The following is a 20,587-nucleotide window of genomic DNA, read 5'->3' as shown; positions in this document are numbered from 1 at the left end:
AAGCATCAGAGATGACAAGTCTTCCAGTAAAGCTGCAGAGAAGGATTGCTTTGTTTAACCTCTGCTCATATCACTCACCAGGCTGTCTCACCTACAGGGCTGATTTTTCCCCAATTCCCAGATTTTCTTCTCCTTTACCAGATCCAGAGTCAAATCCATTTGGACGTACCTATCTGTGTTCCCCAAAGTCTGTTCAAGATTAACTCTAGGGCTGTAATAGCTCTTATTATTGTTAATTAAAACAGTGGGTGAAGTATCTCTTATTCCTAAGTAGTTCCTGACTAATTGGAGGAGGTACACTGATCATCTAATTTGTCTAGTGAAAGTGAAAGTGTTAGCCATTAAGTCATGTCTGACTCTTTGTGACCCCATGGACTGTAGCCCACCAAGTTCCTCTGTCCATGGAATTTTCCAGGCAAGAATACTGGAGTGGGTTGCCATTCCTTCTCCAGGGATCTTTCCAACACAAGGATTGAACCTGGGTCTTCTGTATTACAGGTAAATTCTTTACCATTTGAGCCACCAGGGAATCCCTAGAATACTGGAGTGGGTTGCCATGCCCTTCTCCAGGGGATCATCCCAACCCAGGGATAGAATCCAGGTCTCCACATGGCAGGCGGCCTGCAGGGCTACAGTGTGGCAATGCGGGAGACCTGGGTTTGATCCCTGCATTGGAAAGATCCCCTGGAGAAGGGAACAGCTACCAACCCACTCCAGGTAATAATTTGTCTAAGTAAATAACAATTTCCCAAAGGTATATAACTTCTAATGATTTCTAATAGTCATTTGAATCACTGGTCCTGATTAGTCTTAAGTTTTAAAAAAATGGAGAAGACAAGTCTGAAGAAGAGAAAATTTGAATTATATGATACTTATAAAGGATGAAGTTTTAAATTTATATTATTGACATAATTAAGGTGCAGCTGTCAAGCATTAAGCTATTTGTCTTAAAATGATGTTAAGTTTATGAGCAACCTATCAATGTTTGCCTGCTTAGAGATGCTTCCACAGTGTGAAAAATAGCTTATCCTCCTACAAAAAGTTAAATATCTTTGTGGAATGTTACTTCATTTTGTTATTTTTTTTCTTTCTGAAAAAGTAGAAAATTAAGTTTATGCACCTAGAGATGGTGATTTCTAAATTGCCAATTTATTGGATTATTATTTATGAAGCTGACGTATGTGGTACATATTTCACATACTTGAACACATCTATAATTTTTATAGTATGCTGTACCATCTATAGGCAGAGACCCTGCATTATGGAACATGGATACGGGTTTGAGAAATGCATTCTTTTCAAATTAACAAGAAAAATAAACCTAGTAATCATTTTCTTCATCTTTCAACTCATAAGCCCTAAGCTCTCAGGCAGAATGTTTTAACTAGATAACAAGGATAAAATAAGCATATTATCTCAAAGAACTATCATGAATAACATTACCTTGATTGTGTACCTCAGAGAATATTTTCAAAAATTATTTGGAAGAGTTAATACATTGATGATCCAGTTAGAGAACACATGTATTAGCAGTGTTCTTGTAGCAAAAAATAAATGCCACGCCACAGTTTACAGGAAACACGAGGAATAATGAAACCAACACATAAATAAAATAAATAAATAAGCAATCCCCACCACCAAATAGCTTCCCTAGTGGTTCAGATGGTAAAGCATCTGCCTGTAATGCAGGAGACCCAGGTTCAATCCCTGGCTCAGGAAGATCCCCTGGAGAAGGAAATGATATTCCTTAGATTGACGATAATCAAAAGAGGTTAAAAAAGGAAAAGGTCTTTCAGAGAAACACAGTATCACAATATTTTAAGGGATATTTTCTTCTGGGCTGGTAGCCTTTGAAAGATTCCATCATTTGTCAAGTTAGGATGAAATAAACTCAGATCAAATGGAAAAACAACAAAGCCTAGCAAAATTATCCTGAATCATCTCTTTTTACCCTTTCTTCTGGAAAGTTCAAGCAAATAACATTAGTTTTATTCTATTTGTGGAAAATAGCTATCCACTTACAACAGTCAGACATACAAAAATATTGAAAAAGAAAATGACTTATTTTTCATTATTCTAAGTAAACATAGTACTGTTTTACTGATAGCCTCACCACTGTGGGGAATCATGAGAGAGAGAGAGACAGCTGACCACTGTGCCTGAATGGAACTGGTTTGTGGCAGAGTTTGACATTTTAAATAAAAATGTCCAAAAGTCAGGTCTTTTCACCTATATATAGATACCCATGCCTAATTAAACTTTTCAAGAGGAATAATTGAAGCTCAAATACCTCATCTGAACTGCTACATAAAATAATATGCTTTATATTTGGTTTATAAAAATGGTGCTCATGTAAGGCTCACAATTTTGCCATTCTGAGCCATTAAACAGTCTAAAACACTTGACATAAAGGGATTTTAGAAAACAAAGACTATCTATCTTTATAACATATTATTTCAGTAGCTGATTCCTTAATATTTTGGCGAAATTTCATACATGCCAAACAATGTAAGCAATATTTCACTATTACTTAAATCTTCTACCACAGTTTGGAAATAAAATTTTGTGTATTCACCTTAGATGATTCTTACATTTTCACTTACAGAATTGAATGGCTCTAAATCCTTTGAAATTTAAATAAATTCAATAACTAGGATATTAATTTCATTCTTAAGAACTCATACTCTTAAAAAAAAGACTACAAATGTCAAATATGGTATATTGCCAATAAGACTATAAAACAAATTTGCATCTGGGTAACAAAATCCACTACAAATTTGGGGAAATTTCCTTTTTGGGTATTACCACACACTTCTGTAGCCATCAAACTGAGAAGGAGTTAAGGAAAATTAGGAAAAATAAGATTAATTTGGATCTAAAAATTGTATCATTAAATCATAGAATAAAAAAGATCCTACTTTTATCCAATTATGCTCCAACAGCATAAATCTACGTAAGCAAAAAATATATAAAAAGGCCTAGAATACGATCTTTAAATGTTTCATGATAGCCTTCAGTTCAGTTCAGTCACTCAGTCGTGTCCGACTCTTTGCGACCCCATGAATTGAAGCACCCCAGGCCTCCCTGTCCATCACCAACTCCCGGAGTTCACCAAAACTCATGTCCATCGAGTTGGTGATGCCATCCAACCATCCGATCTCATCCTCTGTCATCCCCTTCTCCTCCTGCCCCCAATCCCTCCCAGCATCAGAGTCTTTTCCAATGAGTCAAATTTTCGAATGAGGTGGCCAAAGTATTGGAGTTTCAGCTTTAGCATCATTCCTTCCAAAGAACACCCAGGACTGATCTCCTTTAGAATGGACTGGTTGGATCTCCTTGCAGTCCAAGGGACTCTCAAGAGTCTTCTCCAACACCACAGTTCAAAAGCATCAATTCTTCGGCACTCAGCTTTCTTTATAGTCCAACTCTCACATCCATACATGACCACTGGAAAAACCATAACCTTGACTAGATGGACCTTTGTTGGCAAAATAATGTCTCTGCTTTTCAATATGCTATCTAGGTTGGTCATAACTTTCCTTCCAAGGAGTAAGCATCTTTTAATTTCATGGCTGTAGTCACAATCTGCAGTGATTTTGGAGCCCCAAAAATAAAACGGACACTGTTTCCACTGTTTCCCCATCTATTTCCCATGAAGTTATGTGACGGGATGCAATGGTCTTAGTTTTCTGAATGTTGAGCTTTAAGCCAACTTTTTCACTCTCCTCTTTCACTTTCATCAAGAGGCTTTTTAGTTTCTCTTCACTTTCTGCCATAAGAGTGGTGTCATCTGCATATCTGAGGTTATTGATATTTCTCCCAGCAATCTTGATTTCAGCTTGTGCATCTTCCAGCCCAGGGTTTCTCATGATGTACTCTGCGTATAAGTTAATAAGCAGGGTGACAATATACAGCCTTGATGTACTCCTTTTCCTATTTGGAACCAGTCTGTTGTTCCATGTCCAGTTCTAACTGTTGCTTCCTGACCTGCATATAGGTTTTTCAAGACACAAGTCAGGTGGTCTGGTATTCCCATCTCTTTCAGAATTTTCCACACTTTATTGTGATCCACACAGTCAAAGGCTTTGGCATAGTCAATAAAGCAGAAATAGCTGTTTTTCTGGAACTCTCTTGCTTTTTCCATGATCCAGCAGATGTTGGCAATTTGATCTCTGGTTCCTCTGTCTTTTCTAAAACCAGCCTGAACATCTGGAAGTTCACGGTTCACGTATTGCTGAAGCCTGGCTTGGAGAATTTTGAGCATTACTTTACTAGTGTGTGAGATGAGTGCAATTGTGCGGTAGTTTGAGCATTCTTTGGCATTGCCTTTCTTTGGGATTGGAATGAAAACTGCCCTTTTCCAGTCCTGTGGCCACTGCTGAGTTTTCCAAATTTGCTGGCATATTGAGTGCAGCATCATCTTCCAGGATTTGGAATAGCTCAACTGGAATTCCATCACCTCCCTAGCTTTGTTCGTAGTGATGCTTTCTAAGGCCTACTTAACTTCACATTCCAGGATGTCTGGCTCTAGGTGAGTGATCAGACCATCGTGATTGTCTTGGTCATGAAGATCTTTTTGTACAGTTCTTCTATGTATTCTTGCCACCTCTTCTTAATATCTTCTGCTTCTGTTATGTCCATACCACTTCTGTTAACATTTCATGTTAGCCTTGGTAGTTATTAATGCATTCTTTGCCTAAACAGGTGAGAACATGAGTACTTATTTTGATTGTTTTGTCAATTATTAATAACTGTAATACAAAAATAAGTGCTTTGGGAGAAGATCACGGAGCTGTTGATATCTGATCTTTTTTTAAGAGTCAATTTGACAGGTGCTAAATTTTTTAAATATTAAGGTTTTATTTAAATTTTATTAAAGTTATTAGGGGTTTTTTTAATATTTAAGTGTTCTAGAGTATCTGCTTCATGAAGGAAATGGTCTTTAACCTGTTTTATTCACTGACACCAAAGCACTTAGAAAAGTGCTTGTAAAATAGTAAGCAATCCATATAATTACCTCAGTAATTCATATCAAGAGGAAGAGTTTTCTAAAGTTGAAATTTCAAAAATTAAAATCTTGAAATTTTGCCTTTGAGGGTGCTTCCATTTATAAAAACAATATATTTGAGCTTTTTATTTAGCGTATTTTGGATATAGGAGGGATTTTTCTTCCAGCTTAGGGTTTACACCTACCAATTCCCTTAACCCAATGTCAAGAAAATGAAAGCTCTGATTCTTTAGTGAATTTTGCTTTCTCAAAGAAAATGACAGTGTAAGACATCTGATTCCATCCTGTCTTTTGTTCCGTTTCAGAATAAAGATATTAGGACTTCAGTTGTTGTTCAATCACTCAGTTGTGTCCGACTCTTTGTGACCCCCATGGACTGCAGCACACAGGCTTTGCTGTCCTTCATTATCTCCCAGAGTTTGCTCAAACTCATGTCCATTGAATCTGTGATGCCATCCAAGCATCTAATCCTCTGTCGTCACCTTATCCTCCTGCCCTCAATCTTTCCCAGCATCAGGGTCTTTTCCAATGAGTCAGCTCTTCGCATCAGGTGGCCAAAGGATTGGAGTTTCAGCTTCAACATCAGTCCTTTCAATGAATAATCAGGACTGATTTCCTTTAGGATGGACTGGTTGGATCGCCTTGCTGTCCAAGGGACTCTTAAGAGGACTTAAGAAAAAACTACACGTTAAAAACTAAAACCAGATCAGATCAGATCAGTCACTCAGTCGTGTCCGACTCTTTGCAACCCCATGAATCGCAGCACGCCAGGCCTCCCTGTCCATCACCAACTCCCAGAGTTCACTCAGACTCACGTCCATCGAGTCAGTGATGCCATCCAGCCATCTCATCCTCTGCCGTCCCCTTCTCCTCCTGCCCTCAATCCCTCCCAGCATCAGAGTCTTTTCCAATGAGTCAGCTCCTCCCATGAGGTGGACAAAGTACTGGAGTTTCAGCTTTAGCATCATTCCTTCCAAAGAAATCCCAGGGCTGATCTCCTTCAGAATGTACCGGTTGGATCTCCTTGCAGTCCAAGGGACTCTCAAGAGTCTTCTCCAGCACCACAGTTCAAAAGCATCAATTCTTCAGTGCTCAGCCTTCTTCACAGTCCAACTCTCACATCCATACATGACCACAGGAAAAACCATAGCCTTAACTAGATGAACCTTTGTTGGCAAAGTAATGTCTCTGCTTTTGAATATGCTATCTAGGTTGGTCATAACTTTCCTTCCAAGGAGTAAGCGTCTTTTAATTTCATGGCTGCAGTCACCATCTGTAGTGATTTTGGAGCCCAGAAAAATAAAGTCTGACACTGTTTCCACTGTTTCCCCATCTATTTCCCATGAAGTGGTGGGACCAGATGCCATGATCTTTGTTTTCTGAATGTTGAGCTTTAAGCCAACTTTTTCACTCTCCACTTTCACTTTCATCAAGAGGCTTTGAAAAATGCATGCCTAAAAACTATATCATTTTTTTAAAATGTATTTATTTACTTTAATTGGAGGCTAATTATCTTACAATATTGTAAGGGCTTTCACCATACATCGACATGAATCAGCCATGGGTGTACACGTGCACCCAGTCCTGAACCCCCCTCCCACCTCCCTCCCCATCCCATCCCTCTGGGTCATCCCAGTGCACCAGCCCTGAACACCCTGTCTCATGCATTGGATCTGGACTGGCAATCTGTTTCACATATGATAATATACATGTTTCAATGCTATTCTCTCAAATCATCCCACCCTCACCCTCTCCCACAGAGTCCAAAAATCTATTCTTTATCTCTGTGTTTCTTTTGCTGTCTCGCATATAGGGTCATCGTTACCATCTTTCTAAATTCCATCAGATCAGGTCAGATCAGATCAGTCACTCAGTCGTGTCTGACTCTTTGCGACCCCATGAATTGCAGCAACCAAGGCCTCCCTCTCCATCACCAACTCCTGGAGTTCACTCAGACTCACGTCCATCGAGTCAGTGATGCCATCCAGCCATCTCATCCTCTGCCGTCCCCTTCTCCTCCTGCCCCCAATTCCTCCTAGCATTAGAGTCTTTTCCAGTGAGTCAACTCTTCCCATGAGGTGGCCAAAGTACTGGAGTTTCAGCTTTAGCATCATTCCTTCCAAAGAAATGCCAGGGCTGATCTCCTTCAGAATGGACTGGTTGGATCTCCTTGCAGTCCAAGGGACTCTCAAGAGTCTTCCCCAACACCACAGTTCAAAAGTATCAATTATTCAGTGCTCAGCCTTCTTCACAGTCTTAGATATGCGTTAATATACTGTATCGGTGTTTTTCTTCTGACGCATTCCACTCTATAACAGGCTCCACTTTCATCCACCTCATTAGAACTGATTCAAATGCATTCTTTTTAATAGTTGAGCAATATTCCATTGTGTATATGTACCACAGATTTCTTATCCATTTGTCTGCCGATGGACATCTAGGTTGCTTCCATGTTCTGGCTATTGTAAACAGTGCTACGATGAAAGAGACAATGGGGTACACTTGTCTCTTTCAATTCTGGTTTCCTCATTGTGTATGCCCAGCAGTGGGATTTCTGGGTCGTATGGCAGTCTAATTCCAGTTTTTTAAGGCATCTCCACACTGTTCTCCATAGTGGTTGTACTAGTTTGCATTCCCACCAACAGTGTAAGAGGATTCCCTTTTTTTTGCACCCTCTCCAGCATTTATTGCTTGTAGACTTTTGGATAGCAGCCATTCTGACTGGTGGGAGATGGTACCTCATTGTGGTTTTGATTTGCATTTCTATAATAGTGAGTGATGTTGAGCATCTTTTCATGTGTTTGTTAGCCATCTGTATGTCTTCTTTGGAGAAATGTCGATTTAGTTCTTTGGCCCATTTTCTGATTGGGTCATTTATTTTTCTGGAATTGATCTGCATGAACTGTTTGTAGATTTTTGAGATTAATTGTCAGTTGCTTCATTTGCTATTATTTTCTCCCAATCTGAAGGCTGTCTTTTCACCTTGCTTATAGTTTCCTTCATTGTGCAAAAGCTTTTAAGTTTAATTAGGTCCCATTTGTTTATTTTTGCTTTTATTTCCATTATCCCGGGGGGTGGGTCATAGAGGATCCTGCTGTGGTTTATGTCAGCGAGTGTTTTGCCTATGTTTTCCTCTAGGAGTTCTTTAGTTTCTGGCCTTACATTTAGATCTTTAATCCATTTTTAGTTTATTTTTGTGTATGGTGTTAGAAAGTGTTCTAGTTTCATTCTTTTACAAGTGGTTGACCAGTTTTCCCAGCACCACTTGTTAAAGAGATTGTCTTTTCTCTATTGTATGTTATTGCCTCCTTTGTCAGAGATATGGAGGAAATGGCAACCTACTCCATTATTCTTGGGTTACAAGAATGGGTTACAGTCCATGGGGTCACAAAGATTTGGACACAACTAAGCAACTAACACGTTGTCAAAGATAAGGTGTCCATAAGTGAGTAGTTTTATCTCCAGGCTTTCTATTTTGTTCCATTGATCTGTATGTCTGTCTTTGTGCCAGTACCATACTGTCTTGATGACTATTGCTTTGTAGTATAGTCTGAAGTCAGGCAGGTTGATTCCTCCAGTTGCATTCTTCTTTCTCAAAACTATACCCTTTTTATCATCTATACTTAATACAGAAACTCTTTATGCTGCTGCTGCTGCTAAGTCACTTCAGTCATGTCTGACTCTGTGCGACCCCATAGATGGCAGCCCACCAGGCTCCCCCGTCCCTGGGATTCTCCAGGCAAGAACACTGGAGTGGGTTGCCATTTCCTTCTCCAATGCATGAAAGTGAAAAGTGAAAGTGAAGTCGCTCAGTCGTGTCCAACCTTCAGCAACCCCATGGACTGCAGCCTACCAGGCTCCTCTGTCCATGGGATTTTCCAAGCAAGAGTACTGGAGTGGAGTGTCATTGCCTTCTCCTGAAACTCTTTATAATGTTATGTAAATACAAGGTTTATTTGTATGAGTATGTATAATATAATCCTAGGTAAAAGAGAGTGAATGCATGTTTTATTATTAATAAAATTATTCTATTCCCCAGAATATTTCTTTCTTCCACTAGCAACAAATTTTATTTTTATAGTGTTGAGGGATTTTTTTTTATAGTTTATATGTAAAAATGTGCTGGGAAAATGCTAAAGTAATGTATTCCATGTAGGTCTATTCTGTCACAAATATTATTAGTTCACTTATCTAGTATGTGGTTTCTTTGTAAGTCGGATATGATATTGTCCAAAAATGAAATATATACCTCAGCTATATGGTATTTCATAAGCTATATGATACTTAAATTCAATTATTTGTTTGTGTGTGTGTCTGTGTGTTTTACTCTGCTCTCTCAATGAAGTTAAATGGTGGGACAATTTCAAAGGAGATATTTGATTGAGGTTTTTGCTGACTTTGAGTCCATTGAGGAGGAAAAACTCTCTGATCCCTGATTTTTAATGTCGCCTTTAATTCTCACTTCATTCTTGCCACCAATCTCTGTGGCTACTACAAATGGAGAGATAACTTATAAATTTCCGTGTAATAAACCCAGATAAGAAATTCTCAGATAATAGCCCTGGGAAACAGCAACTGATTTTAGTGTGTCTACTTACTACTACTACTACTAAGTCACTTTAGTCGTGTCCAACTCTGTGCGACCCCATAGACAGCAGCCCACCAGGCTCCCCCGTCCCTGGGATTCTCCAGGCAAGAACACTGGAGTGGGTTGCCATTTCCCTCTCCAATGCATGAAAGTGAAAAGTGAAAGTGAAGTCGTTCAGTCGTGTCCGACTGTTAGCGACCCCATGGACTGCAGCGCACCAGGCTCCCCCGTCCATGGGATTTTCCAGGCAAGAACACTGGAGTGGAGTGCCATTGCCTTCTCCAGAGTGTATACTTACAAATCTTCAAATAAATATATATTGGACTGCTATTCCAGTACCATAAATGTCACTTTATTGTTCCTGAATAGAGCTACCGGGGTAAATATTTTGAAAATAAGCATTATCTGAATTCCTATTCCCCTTTAGTTCTTGGATGAAAAGAACTGAATTAGTCACTCTCAACAATTCACCCCACTCCAGTACTCTTGCTTGGAAAATCCCATGGATGGAGGAGCCTGGTAGGCTGCAGTCCATGGGGTCGCGGAGAGTCGGACACGACTAAGCGACTTCCCTTTCACTTTTCGCTTTCATGCATTGGAGAGGGAGATGGCAGCCCACTCCAGTGTTCTTGCCTGGAGAATCCCAGGGACGGGGGAGCCTGGTCGGCTGCCATCTCTGGGGTCACACAGAGTCGGACATGACTGAAGTGACTTAGCAGCAGCAGCAGCAGCAGCAACAATTCACAGCTCTCTCTTTTTTGGCCACGCTCACAACTTGCAGGACCTTAGTTCCCTGCCTGACCAGGGTTTTAACTCAGCAGTGAAAGTGCAGAGTCCTAACCACTGGACCACCAGAGAATTCTCAGATCTGTTATTTCTTTTTGTATATTTATCAGAATCAACACTCCCAGAACTGTCTGCCTCATAGAAAACCATTCTCAAATATTTAACTTGTTGCCTGAAAAATACTTTGTAAATAGAGAACACATGCCATTGTCTTATGTATATATTTACCACGTGTTGTAGACTTCACTTTTTGCTGTAGTTTTCCCTGGGCATTATGCTTTTACCGTCCAGCATTACTGCCTAGTACTGTTTCAATTGTTTGTTGTGATCCATAGGGCTTTTCCATTGCCCTAGAAGTACACACCTAGGTTACTTTTTTCTGATGCCAAAATTAGCATTACAGTGAAATTCTCCATAGCTGTCCTCTGACATACTTGTTGAGATATTCCTTGGGATCTGTAACTGGGTGTGATTGCAGAGTACATGCCCACTTACTGTCACTGAAGGGGGCAAGACTATTCTGTAAAACAATAATATCATTTACATTCGTACAGAAATGAAGCCTTTCCACAACTCACTGATGCTTGGAAATAATCAGGCTTGTTAAATTTGCCAACTGACCAGACTAGGACAGCAGTGCACTGTCCCTTTAATTTGTACTTTTCATTAGGTTGTGACCATGTCTTCATGTGCCTTCTAGTCATTCATATTTCTCTTTCTATGAATTACTTCTTTGCTCATTTTTCAACGAAAGTCCCTGGTGTGCATGTGCGCCCACATTTGCATATTTCCTTGAAAACCAGTTTTTAAGTGAAAACCAATTTTTAGAATTTAAAAGTGACATTTCACGAAATAAGTCATTTGTTAGATTTTGCATGTGTCATTTCATAAACTGAAACTGTTAATGTAGTAAAATTCATGATACATTTTTGTTGTGGTTGCCAACTGTATTTTTTATTAGCTCAGAAGGATTCCTTTCCAACAGTTCTTAAATCCACTGGAATCCAAGAATGATGCAACTAATCTCTCCATAGCAATCAGTTTTGCCAGTGCTGTGTCCTGTGAAGCAGTCCGCCTTTCCTGTACACATGGGTCCGAGTTATTTACTCTCTGCCATTGGTTTTACGTTTGTTAATTTTTCATAAGCATCACACTGTACCTTTGGACTATATTCTAATTTTTGTAGAGTGAGTCCCCTTCTTTGCTCTTCTTTTTCAAAACTGGCATAATTGTTAGGGACATTTTTATGTTTCTACATGAATTTTAGCATACACTCATGAAATGCTTCAAAAATTCTATTGAGATATGACTTGATTTATAAACACTTGTTAAGAATTAATACATTTTAGTAAGTTATTTCATCTGTGGTGAGATTCTGTCTGTGAACATGAAGAGATGTTTATTTATGCAGGTGTTATGTCTTTCAACAGTTTCCATGTTTTTCCAAAAGGCTTTTCAATATCTTTTCTTGGATTATTTGTCTTCCATTTTGTTGTTTGAGAATGATATAGTTTTCTAATATAATATCTAGTTGACTATTTGTAGAATTTAAAAACATTATTGATTTTTATAAGTCTCTTATGACAAATTAATTTTATCCAGAAGCTTTATGAATTGTTTTATTAGTTCCATAGAGTTTTGGGTGATTCTGTAGGGTTGATCAAATAGCATGAAAAAAATGACATTTTTCTTTCTTCTAATCCTATAAGGATTGTGTTCCTTTTTTCCTTCTAAAATTATGGCCTTTTGTAAATTGTTACAGAGTAACAGTATTAAGGTATATCTCTGGTAATGCCAATCTTAAACAGAAAGTATGTAATTTTCTGAGTTTCTTGCATTTGTTTGACATTACAGCTTTTAGAAAGCTACAGAAAAATTCCCTTATCTGTAGCTCCCTGAAAGTTTTTAAAAACCATAATTGGTATTACTTTTATCAACTTATTTTCCTGAGTCTATTATGATCATTGTTTTCCTTCAATTAATGTGGTAAGCTGATATGTTTTCTGATGCAGAATAACCACTGCATTCTTAGACAAAAGTCTAATTGATCATTATGAAATATTTTGAGTACGTTTTTTGCCTTCTGCATGGTTATAACTTAAATAAGTATTAGTCATTGTTTCTTTGTTCTTTCATTTTCCTGTTTTGAATCAAGTTTATATTAACTTCAAAAAAGTACGTTGAAAATTTTTCCTCTATCTCATACTCTGCAATAAACATATAATATGAAGATAAGCTGTTCTTTGAATTTTGGGAAGAACTCATCAATAAAATCAATTGAGTTGTGACTTCTTGTTGAGAAGGTCACATAGGCTTTAATCATCACTGGAATTTTTTTTCTATTTTGTCTTGTACCATTTTGACATTTTACATCTTTCCCCCAAATGTAAACATTTCTGTTTAATACTCAAAATTTATCATATATTTTTTCATAATATCCCTTTCCTATCTTGCAGTTACGATTGTGTCTGTAATTAGATATCTCCTTTCATTTTGTATTTTATATCTAAATTGCTTCCATTTTCCTTGACCTGATGATTGTCTATTCATCCGTCTCATCAAGAAAGAGGTTTTCCTTGGTTACATTGTTGTTTGGTTTCTGTTCCAGTGATTGCTTCCTTCCTCTTCTTTGCCTGGATTTGTTTCTCTATCATTTTGTCAGTGGTTTACTAATATCAGTTCAGTTCAGTCACTCAGTCGTGTTCAACTCTTTGCGACCCCATGGAATGCAGCACACCAGGCCTCCCTGTCCATCACCAACTCCCAGTCCACCCAAACATATGTCCATTGAGTTGTTGATGCCATTCAACCATCTCATCCTCTGCTGTCCCCTTCTCTTCACGCCATCAATGTTTACTAGCATCAGAGTCTTTTCAAATGAGTCAGCTCTTCGCATTAAATGGTGGAAATATTGGAGTTTCAGCTTCAACATCAGTCCTTCCAATGAACACTCAGGACTGATCTCCTTTAGGATGGACTGGTTGAATCTCCTTGCAGTCCAAGGGACTCTCAAGAGTCCTCTCCAACACCACAGTTCAAAAGCATCAGTTCTTTGGCACTCAGCTTTCTTTATAGTCCAACTCTCACATCCACACAACTACTGGAAAAACCATAGCCTTGACTAGACAGACCTTTGTTGACAAAGTAATGTCTCTGCTTTTTAATATGCTGTCTAGGTTGGTCATAACTTTTCTTCCAAGGAGCATGTGCCTTTTAATTTCATGGCTGCAGTCACCATCTGCAGTGATTTTGGAGCCCCCCAAATTAAAAGTCTGTCACTGTTTCCCCATCTATTTGCCATGAAGTGATGGGACCAGATGCCATGATCTTAGTTTTCTGAATATTGAGGTTTAAGCCAACTTTTTCACTCTCCTCTTTCACTTTCATCAAGAGCCTCCTTAGTTCTTCGCTTTCTGCCATAAGGGTGGTGTCATCTGCATATCTGAGGTTATTGATATTTCCCCTGGCAAACTTGATTCCTTTATTCTTTCCCACTCTATGAAAAATGAACTTAAAGCAGAACATTGCTATGTCACACATGTGTTGGTATGTTGTGCTTTCACTGTTATACAATTCCATGTATTTTCTAATTGGTCTTATGAGACCCTCTTTCAGGTAAGAATATTTAATAGTATATAGATTTATTGCATTTTAAGCTATTCTCTTGTTATCAATTTCACTTTATTGCATTATGATCAAAGAATATGATTTTTTGAGATGTTGAATCTTTGAATTTATGTAGATTCCTTTTAGGGTTAAAGCAAAAGTTGATTTCTCTGAGTGGGTTTGAAAAGAATGTATGAAGTTATATATTCATTCCAGCTCTTCTGTTCTAGATCCATTGTTCTTTAACATATCGATTTGCTCCTTATAAACTTAAGAAATAATCTTAAATTCATTAGTCTGTTATTAAAACTATTAATCCAACTTGCTTTTGGTTGATATTTGCCTGAAATATCTGTTACTCTGTATCATTATATTTGAACTTCTGTTGTTTTGTTTCAGGTGAGTCTAAGTACTGCACAGTGCTTCTGATTATCACTTAGGAAAGTGTTTTCATATACATTGTTCTGTTGATACTTCCACTTCACAAAAAGTGAAATGACCCGCCCAGTTCTTAGGCTTTCAGAACCTCAGTGCTTTCCCCTAGACCACAGCAGAGACAGCGGAGTTTGCCACTTTCCTCTTTACATCCAGTGTCCCCATTCTGACTGCCTTCCATGGAAATGCCATATTCAGAAGCTTCGACATTCCCACTCTCACACCTCACTTCTGTCTCATTCCCAAAGTGTGTCACTAGGTGACTTCCCAGCTCATCGGATTTGAGAGAATTTTTAAATAGGTAATGATTAATTTTCCTCCTTCTCAAGGGGTGTTTAAATAATTAACAGCAACCTCCAGTGCCTCAACTCAAGGCAATGAATAATGTGGTAATTTCCAGCCCTTGGCAAGTCTAGTGGGATAAATGTTTTTGAATCATGGGGTGTGGGAGTAGCCAGTTTCGGGCTTGTCATGAGCTGAATCACCTGTGCAGGCAGCTCAGCCCACACTACCCACACGACAGCTTAACACTCTGAGTAGTCAACCTAAAGTTACAGGTGTGTAGAGAAGACCCAACTTCAAAAGATGAAAAATTTCAACACTTTTACAACCACTGAAATCCATTAAATTTACATATTCCTTATATATGTATATATGCTACTTATGAAGCATTGATAAGAAATTTAATTTTATCCAGAAAGTATAATAAAAGCATGTAAACATTTTTACTCTATAGAGTGTACTCACAGCATATGGGAACAGTTAAGTCAACTAATAGATCAATTAAAGTCATAATTTTGAGTTTTTGTTCGATTTGTCAATGAAGATTTTACTATGGTAAATGCCCCTAGGTGTTCTATACCCCCAACGCATCCTCTACCCTTTTCCCTCTTGCTCATGTCACTGCAGACACACAGGTTCCTCGCTGCTCCCTAATCATACCAATCATGCATGTGTGCTAAGCCTCTTTAGCCATGTTGGACTCTTTGTAACTCCATGGACTGTAGCCCGCCAGGCTCCTCTGTCCATGGGATTCTCCAGGCAAGAATACTGGAGTGGATTGCCATGCCCTCCTCCAAGGCATCTTCCATGACCCAGGGATCTAACCCCTCTGTGCTGCATCTCCTGCCTTGCAGGCAAAATCTTTACCACGGAGCCACCGGGGAAGCCTCCATACCAATGATACATTTCTGCATTTCTGTCCTCTCAGCTGGAAACACTGTTGTCCCAGGTTTCTCCTAGGACTACAGCTACCTTGATTATCCAATACACATGGCACCTATACCATCCAATCACTTTCTTCACATGCCTATCTATCTATTCAACCCTTATCACCAAATAGCATATAATGGATGTCATTTGTTTCTATAAATTCTATGAAAGCAAAGACTTTGGTGTGCCAAAAACACTATGCCTAGGACTTCCCTGGTGGTGCAGTGGATAAGAACCAGGTTGCCAATGCAGAGGAGCCAGATTCAATCCCTAGTGCGGGAAGATTTCACATATCGTGGAGCAACTCAGACTTTGTGCCACAACTACTGAGCCCACTGTGCTACAACTCCTGAAACCCGCCCACCTCGAGTCTGTGCTCTAGTCCGTGTTTACGAAGAGAAGCCGCCACAGTGAGGAGCCCTCGCACCAAATGAAGAGGGGCCCCGCTCACTGCAACTAGAGAAAGCCCATGCACAGCAGCACAGACCCAGGGCAGTCAAAAATAAATGAAATAATAACTAGAAAAAACACTCTAGCTACGAAAAAAATTGGGGATTCAATAGTTTTTTGTTAATGGATAAACCAAAAGAGAATTTAAGTACTATGCAAATTACAATAGATATCCTATAACTCTAAATTAATGACATATCAATGAAAATAGTATATTTCTGCAGTGTCTTAAATGGCATACTGTTTTATATAAATAAAAGACATTATTAAAATGTTTTGGCTTATGACAAATTCCTAATTATTGTTTTTACCAGTCAACATTTGTGGAGGATTGAGTTTATAATTATCTAAATCATGTTTAATTGAAAATATTTGGAGATAAAAGCATGCTAATAAAATCAACAAATATCTAAGTACCTATTGCAAATGTTTAGATTTTTTTATACTTCTATCAATTGAAAGATCAATAATCTATTTTGTTTAGTGATTGAGATTTCAGGCTCTCAGAGTCATTGCTGGAACATATAATAAAACTGGGTGGCAGATGGTTTTAACTCCACCACAAAAATCAGGTACAAGAAGCCTAACATGGCTATATTTTGGTGATCAGATTAAATCCATCTTTATGCCCCTCTTTGCGTGGATATTAACTCAACATTAGTCATTAATGGGGGAAATTTCTCTCTTTGTCTCTAAGATTCTATGAAGATGCCAGGATTTTATGCAGTCCAGCAAATGAAGGTCTTTTATTCTCACTAAAAGCTAAAGGCATGCTTCGATTTCAAGTTGGCATTTTTTTTTTGGAGGAGGTAACATGCCAAGGACAACAGAAGCTATACACTATCTGACTCTTTCTTCACTTCCATCTTATTCTCCTTTGCCTTCCTTGAACACAAGAAACTATAAATACAACGCAATTTACCAGGCTCTATGGCAGCTTGGGGAGCCATGTGGCAGCTGAGCAATGAGTTGAACACAGAAGCTCACTGGTCTTGGTTCTCTCCCCTGGTGCATGGTATATGATTCACTGGTACACAGTTATCTCCACATTCTTTTTCCTGCAACAGCCATGTGAAGCTGGAGGTATAGATACCATATGAAAAGCAAAAGAATAAAAGTCAACATGCTAACAGTGGCAGAAGAGAGAGCCAGCAAGAGCCTGTGTCCTTGATGGCACTGCTGAACAGCTGGGGCAATGCCAAGAACCAGCTACGTATGTGCTAAATGTTATGGCCCCAAACCAAACACCTATTTATTTAAAATATTTTAAGATTCTGTTTCTTGTAGCTGAACACATTGCTAATTGAAATGCCAGTCTTGGGCAAGGGGATCTTTGTCTAGCATTTTAGCCCTGCTACCTACCGTCTCAGCTCGGTAGGTACACCATGCTGTCATTTTCTGCAGTTAGGGCTGCTTCTCTGGGCTCTGGTGATAAAGTGAGCACAGTTTTCTGCTAATGGCTGGTAACCTCCGAAGCCTGCCTCCTTCGTGGCCTTGGTGAATTTCACCATTCCACAGAGTGAGCACTTCCAGCTTTTGCCCTCCAAGCACTTATTTTATTCTCCTCCACCATGGAAATATCAAGCATATTCCCTGCAAATGAGCCTTAAACCCTAAACTGAGATCACTTTTAAAGGGTGAGACAGAGAAAGAAATGAAATAGGGAAAGTAGAGGATGATGTTAAATACTTTTTTTCATATTAATTTCCCAGTTACACTATTATAACCTATCCTGTTTTGGCATAAGTGTTGATATTTAATTTAGTCATTCAAAAGATCAGTTTTAAATTCCAGAGTCTGCCTCAGTTAGCGAGCAATCAACTGAATGATAGACACATCTAGTACATTGTTGGTTAAAATACCAAATAACAAATTGCTATGTTTCAAACCTTAATCTTCCCCATAAAAAAAAAAATCACAGACACAACCTAAGTTAATTTGAAAACAGATTTTATCACCAAGGATAAAAGAAAAAAAGTATGATATCAACTTTATGTTAGCCACTTGAAATCACCTTTAATCCAAAGCCTATGTCTTATGCTCATATCAGGCACAATTTAAAAACATCTACCTTTATCTAGAAATAAGCAGAACTTATTTGCAAAATATTTAAGTATATTGTCTCATTTTTTTCTGGCTAAAGAGAAATGCTGTCACTTCCTCCATTTATTAAAAATAATCACTCAACTCCACTTTCCACATCTACAGTTGCCCTATTTCTCTGCTCCCTTTTGTAACAACTTTTCTAAAGAGAATTTCTCCATGTGTTGTCTCCAGGTCTTCATTCTCTTAAACCTATCTTAATCAGATTTTTACCTGTGTCACCAAAGCTGATCTTGTCAAGGTTGCCAATGTCTCCGCAGTGCTAAATCCAGTGACCAGTTCTCCCAATTGATTGTTTCCTCCTCCTTCATTCATTTTATTTCTAAGCTTTCAGTCCCCTGCATTCTTTTCATTTCCATCCCTCCTCACTCTTTGGTCATTCTCAATCTCATTTGTTGGTTATAACAATCTCTCCTTACCTGGAAGTGTCCCAGGAATCAGTCCCTAGATCTCTTCACTTTCCCATCTACAGATAACTCCCTTGGTGATCTGACCCATTAGAATAGTTTTAAGTGCCATCTTTATGTCAACAACTCTCAAAGTATGTTTTCACCTCAGACCTCTTACTCAACCTATGTCATATCTAATAACCAAGCTGATATACCCATTTACATCTTTAAACTATCCACTTGTTCAACGGAAATCTTATATTTATACATACATAAATATTTGTGTGTGTGTGTGTTCATCACTCAGTTGTGTCTGACTCTGTGACCCCGTCGACTGTAGCCTTGCTGTCCATTGGAGTCTCCAGGCTAGAATACTGGAGTGGGTTGCCATTTCCTTCTCCAATGTATCTTCCCAATACACACACACACACACACACACACACATATAAGGAAATTAAAAATCAATTTTCCTAAGAAGCCAAAATACAGGGTTAATCAATTTATTTTCTTAGAAAGAAATTTACAAGTAAAAAATATAAATACACTTTTTGTGCCTAGCCAGTTTCTTCAATAGCTGAATCTTTCACATATTAATATGAAGTTTTAGAGACAGTGCTATAGATATTCTAGAATGTATTTTTACATTAGTAAATGTACTTTAGAAAAAGTTTTCTTTTCCCAAGTGTGCTGTATTTTCCTTCGTTCAAAGAAAAATATGCCAAGTTATATGCCTCAAGAAGAGTTCAGTTCAGTTCAGTCGCTCAGTTGTGTCCGACTCTTTGCAACCCCAAGAATTGCAGCATGCCAGGCCTTCCTGTCCATCACCAACTCCCCAAGTTCACTCAGACTCACGTCCAATGAGTGAGTGATGTCATCCAGCCATCTCATCCTCTGTCGTCCCGTTTTCCTCCTGCCCCCAATCCCTCTCAGCATCAGAGTCTTTTCCAATGAGTCAACTCTTCGCATGGCATGGCCAAAGTACTGGAGTTTCAGCTTTAGCATCATTCCTTCCAAAGAACGCCCAGGGCTGATCTCCTTCAGAATGGACTGGTTGGATCTCCTTGCAGTCCAAGGGACTCCCGAGAGTCTTCTCCAACACCACCATTCAAAAGCATCAATTCTTCGGTGCTCAGCTTTCTTCACAGTCCAACTCTCACATCCATACATGACCACAGGAAAAACCATAGCCTTGACTAGATGGACCTTTGTTGGCAAAGTAATGTCTCTGCTTTTCAATATGCTATCTAGGTTGGTCATAACTTTTCTTCCAAGGAGTAAGCATCTTTTAATTTAATGGCTGCAGTCACCATCTGCAGTGATTTTGGAGCCCAGAAAAATAAAGTCTGACACTGTTTCCACTGTTTGCCCATCTATTTCCCATGAAGTGATGGGACCAGATGCCATGATCTTTGTTTTCTGAATGTTGAGCTTTAAGCCAACTTTTTCACTCTCCACTTTCACTTTCATCAAGAGGCTTTTTAGTTCCTCTTCATAAGAAAGAGTTAGCTTATCTTTATTTTTATCTCAGAAAAAAACAAAATCAAAGTATCTTACTGACATTGTTAATAATGTTGGCCACTGCTTCCACCCTTCTCAAGCTAAATGAGGGCATGTTTTCCATTTTCATAGGATTGTGAGAAATAACTAAGCAAATAACTATGTTACTATAACCACTGCTTTAACCAATTCATAATTAAACTCCCTCTTAATGTTAAAAAAAAAAAAAGACAAAACCACTTTTTGTGGATTTGATAATTTTCTACAGAATTCTCAATAAACTAGGGAAGTACTACTACCACATCAAAGATTATGTCTACTAGTTTGCATTCCTACCAACAGTGTAAGAGGGTTCCCTTTTCTCCACACCCTCTCCAGCATTTATTATTTGTAGACTTTTGGATCGCAGCCATTCTGACTGGTGTGAAATGGTACCTCATAATGGTTTTGATTTGCATTTCTCTGATAATGAGTGATGTTGAGCATCTTTTCATGTGTTTGTTAGCCATCTGT

General features: G+C 38.6%; 1 non-coding gene across 1 annotated transcript; it reads left to right on the top strand.

Moving 5' to 3' along the window:
- The first annotated feature begins 1,647 nt into the window (after positions 1-1,647).
- Positions 1,648-1,719, top strand: TRNAY-GUA (transfer RNA tyrosine (anticodon GUA)). Its single transcript has one exon. It is a non-coding gene; the product is annotated as a tRNA-Tyr (tRNA).
- Positions 1,720-20,587: the final 18,868 nt, after the last annotated feature.

The sequence above is a fragment of the Bos mutus genome, chromosome 5 (genome assembly GCF_027580195.1).
Source record: "Bos mutus isolate GX-2022 chromosome 5, NWIPB_WYAK_1.1, whole genome shotgun sequence".
Classification (NCBI taxonomy): Eukaryota; Metazoa; Chordata; class Mammalia; order Artiodactyla; family Bovidae; genus Bos; species Bos mutus.
Note: the sequence above shows the minus strand (reverse complement) of the source record. Positions and strands in the feature narration are given on the sequence as shown.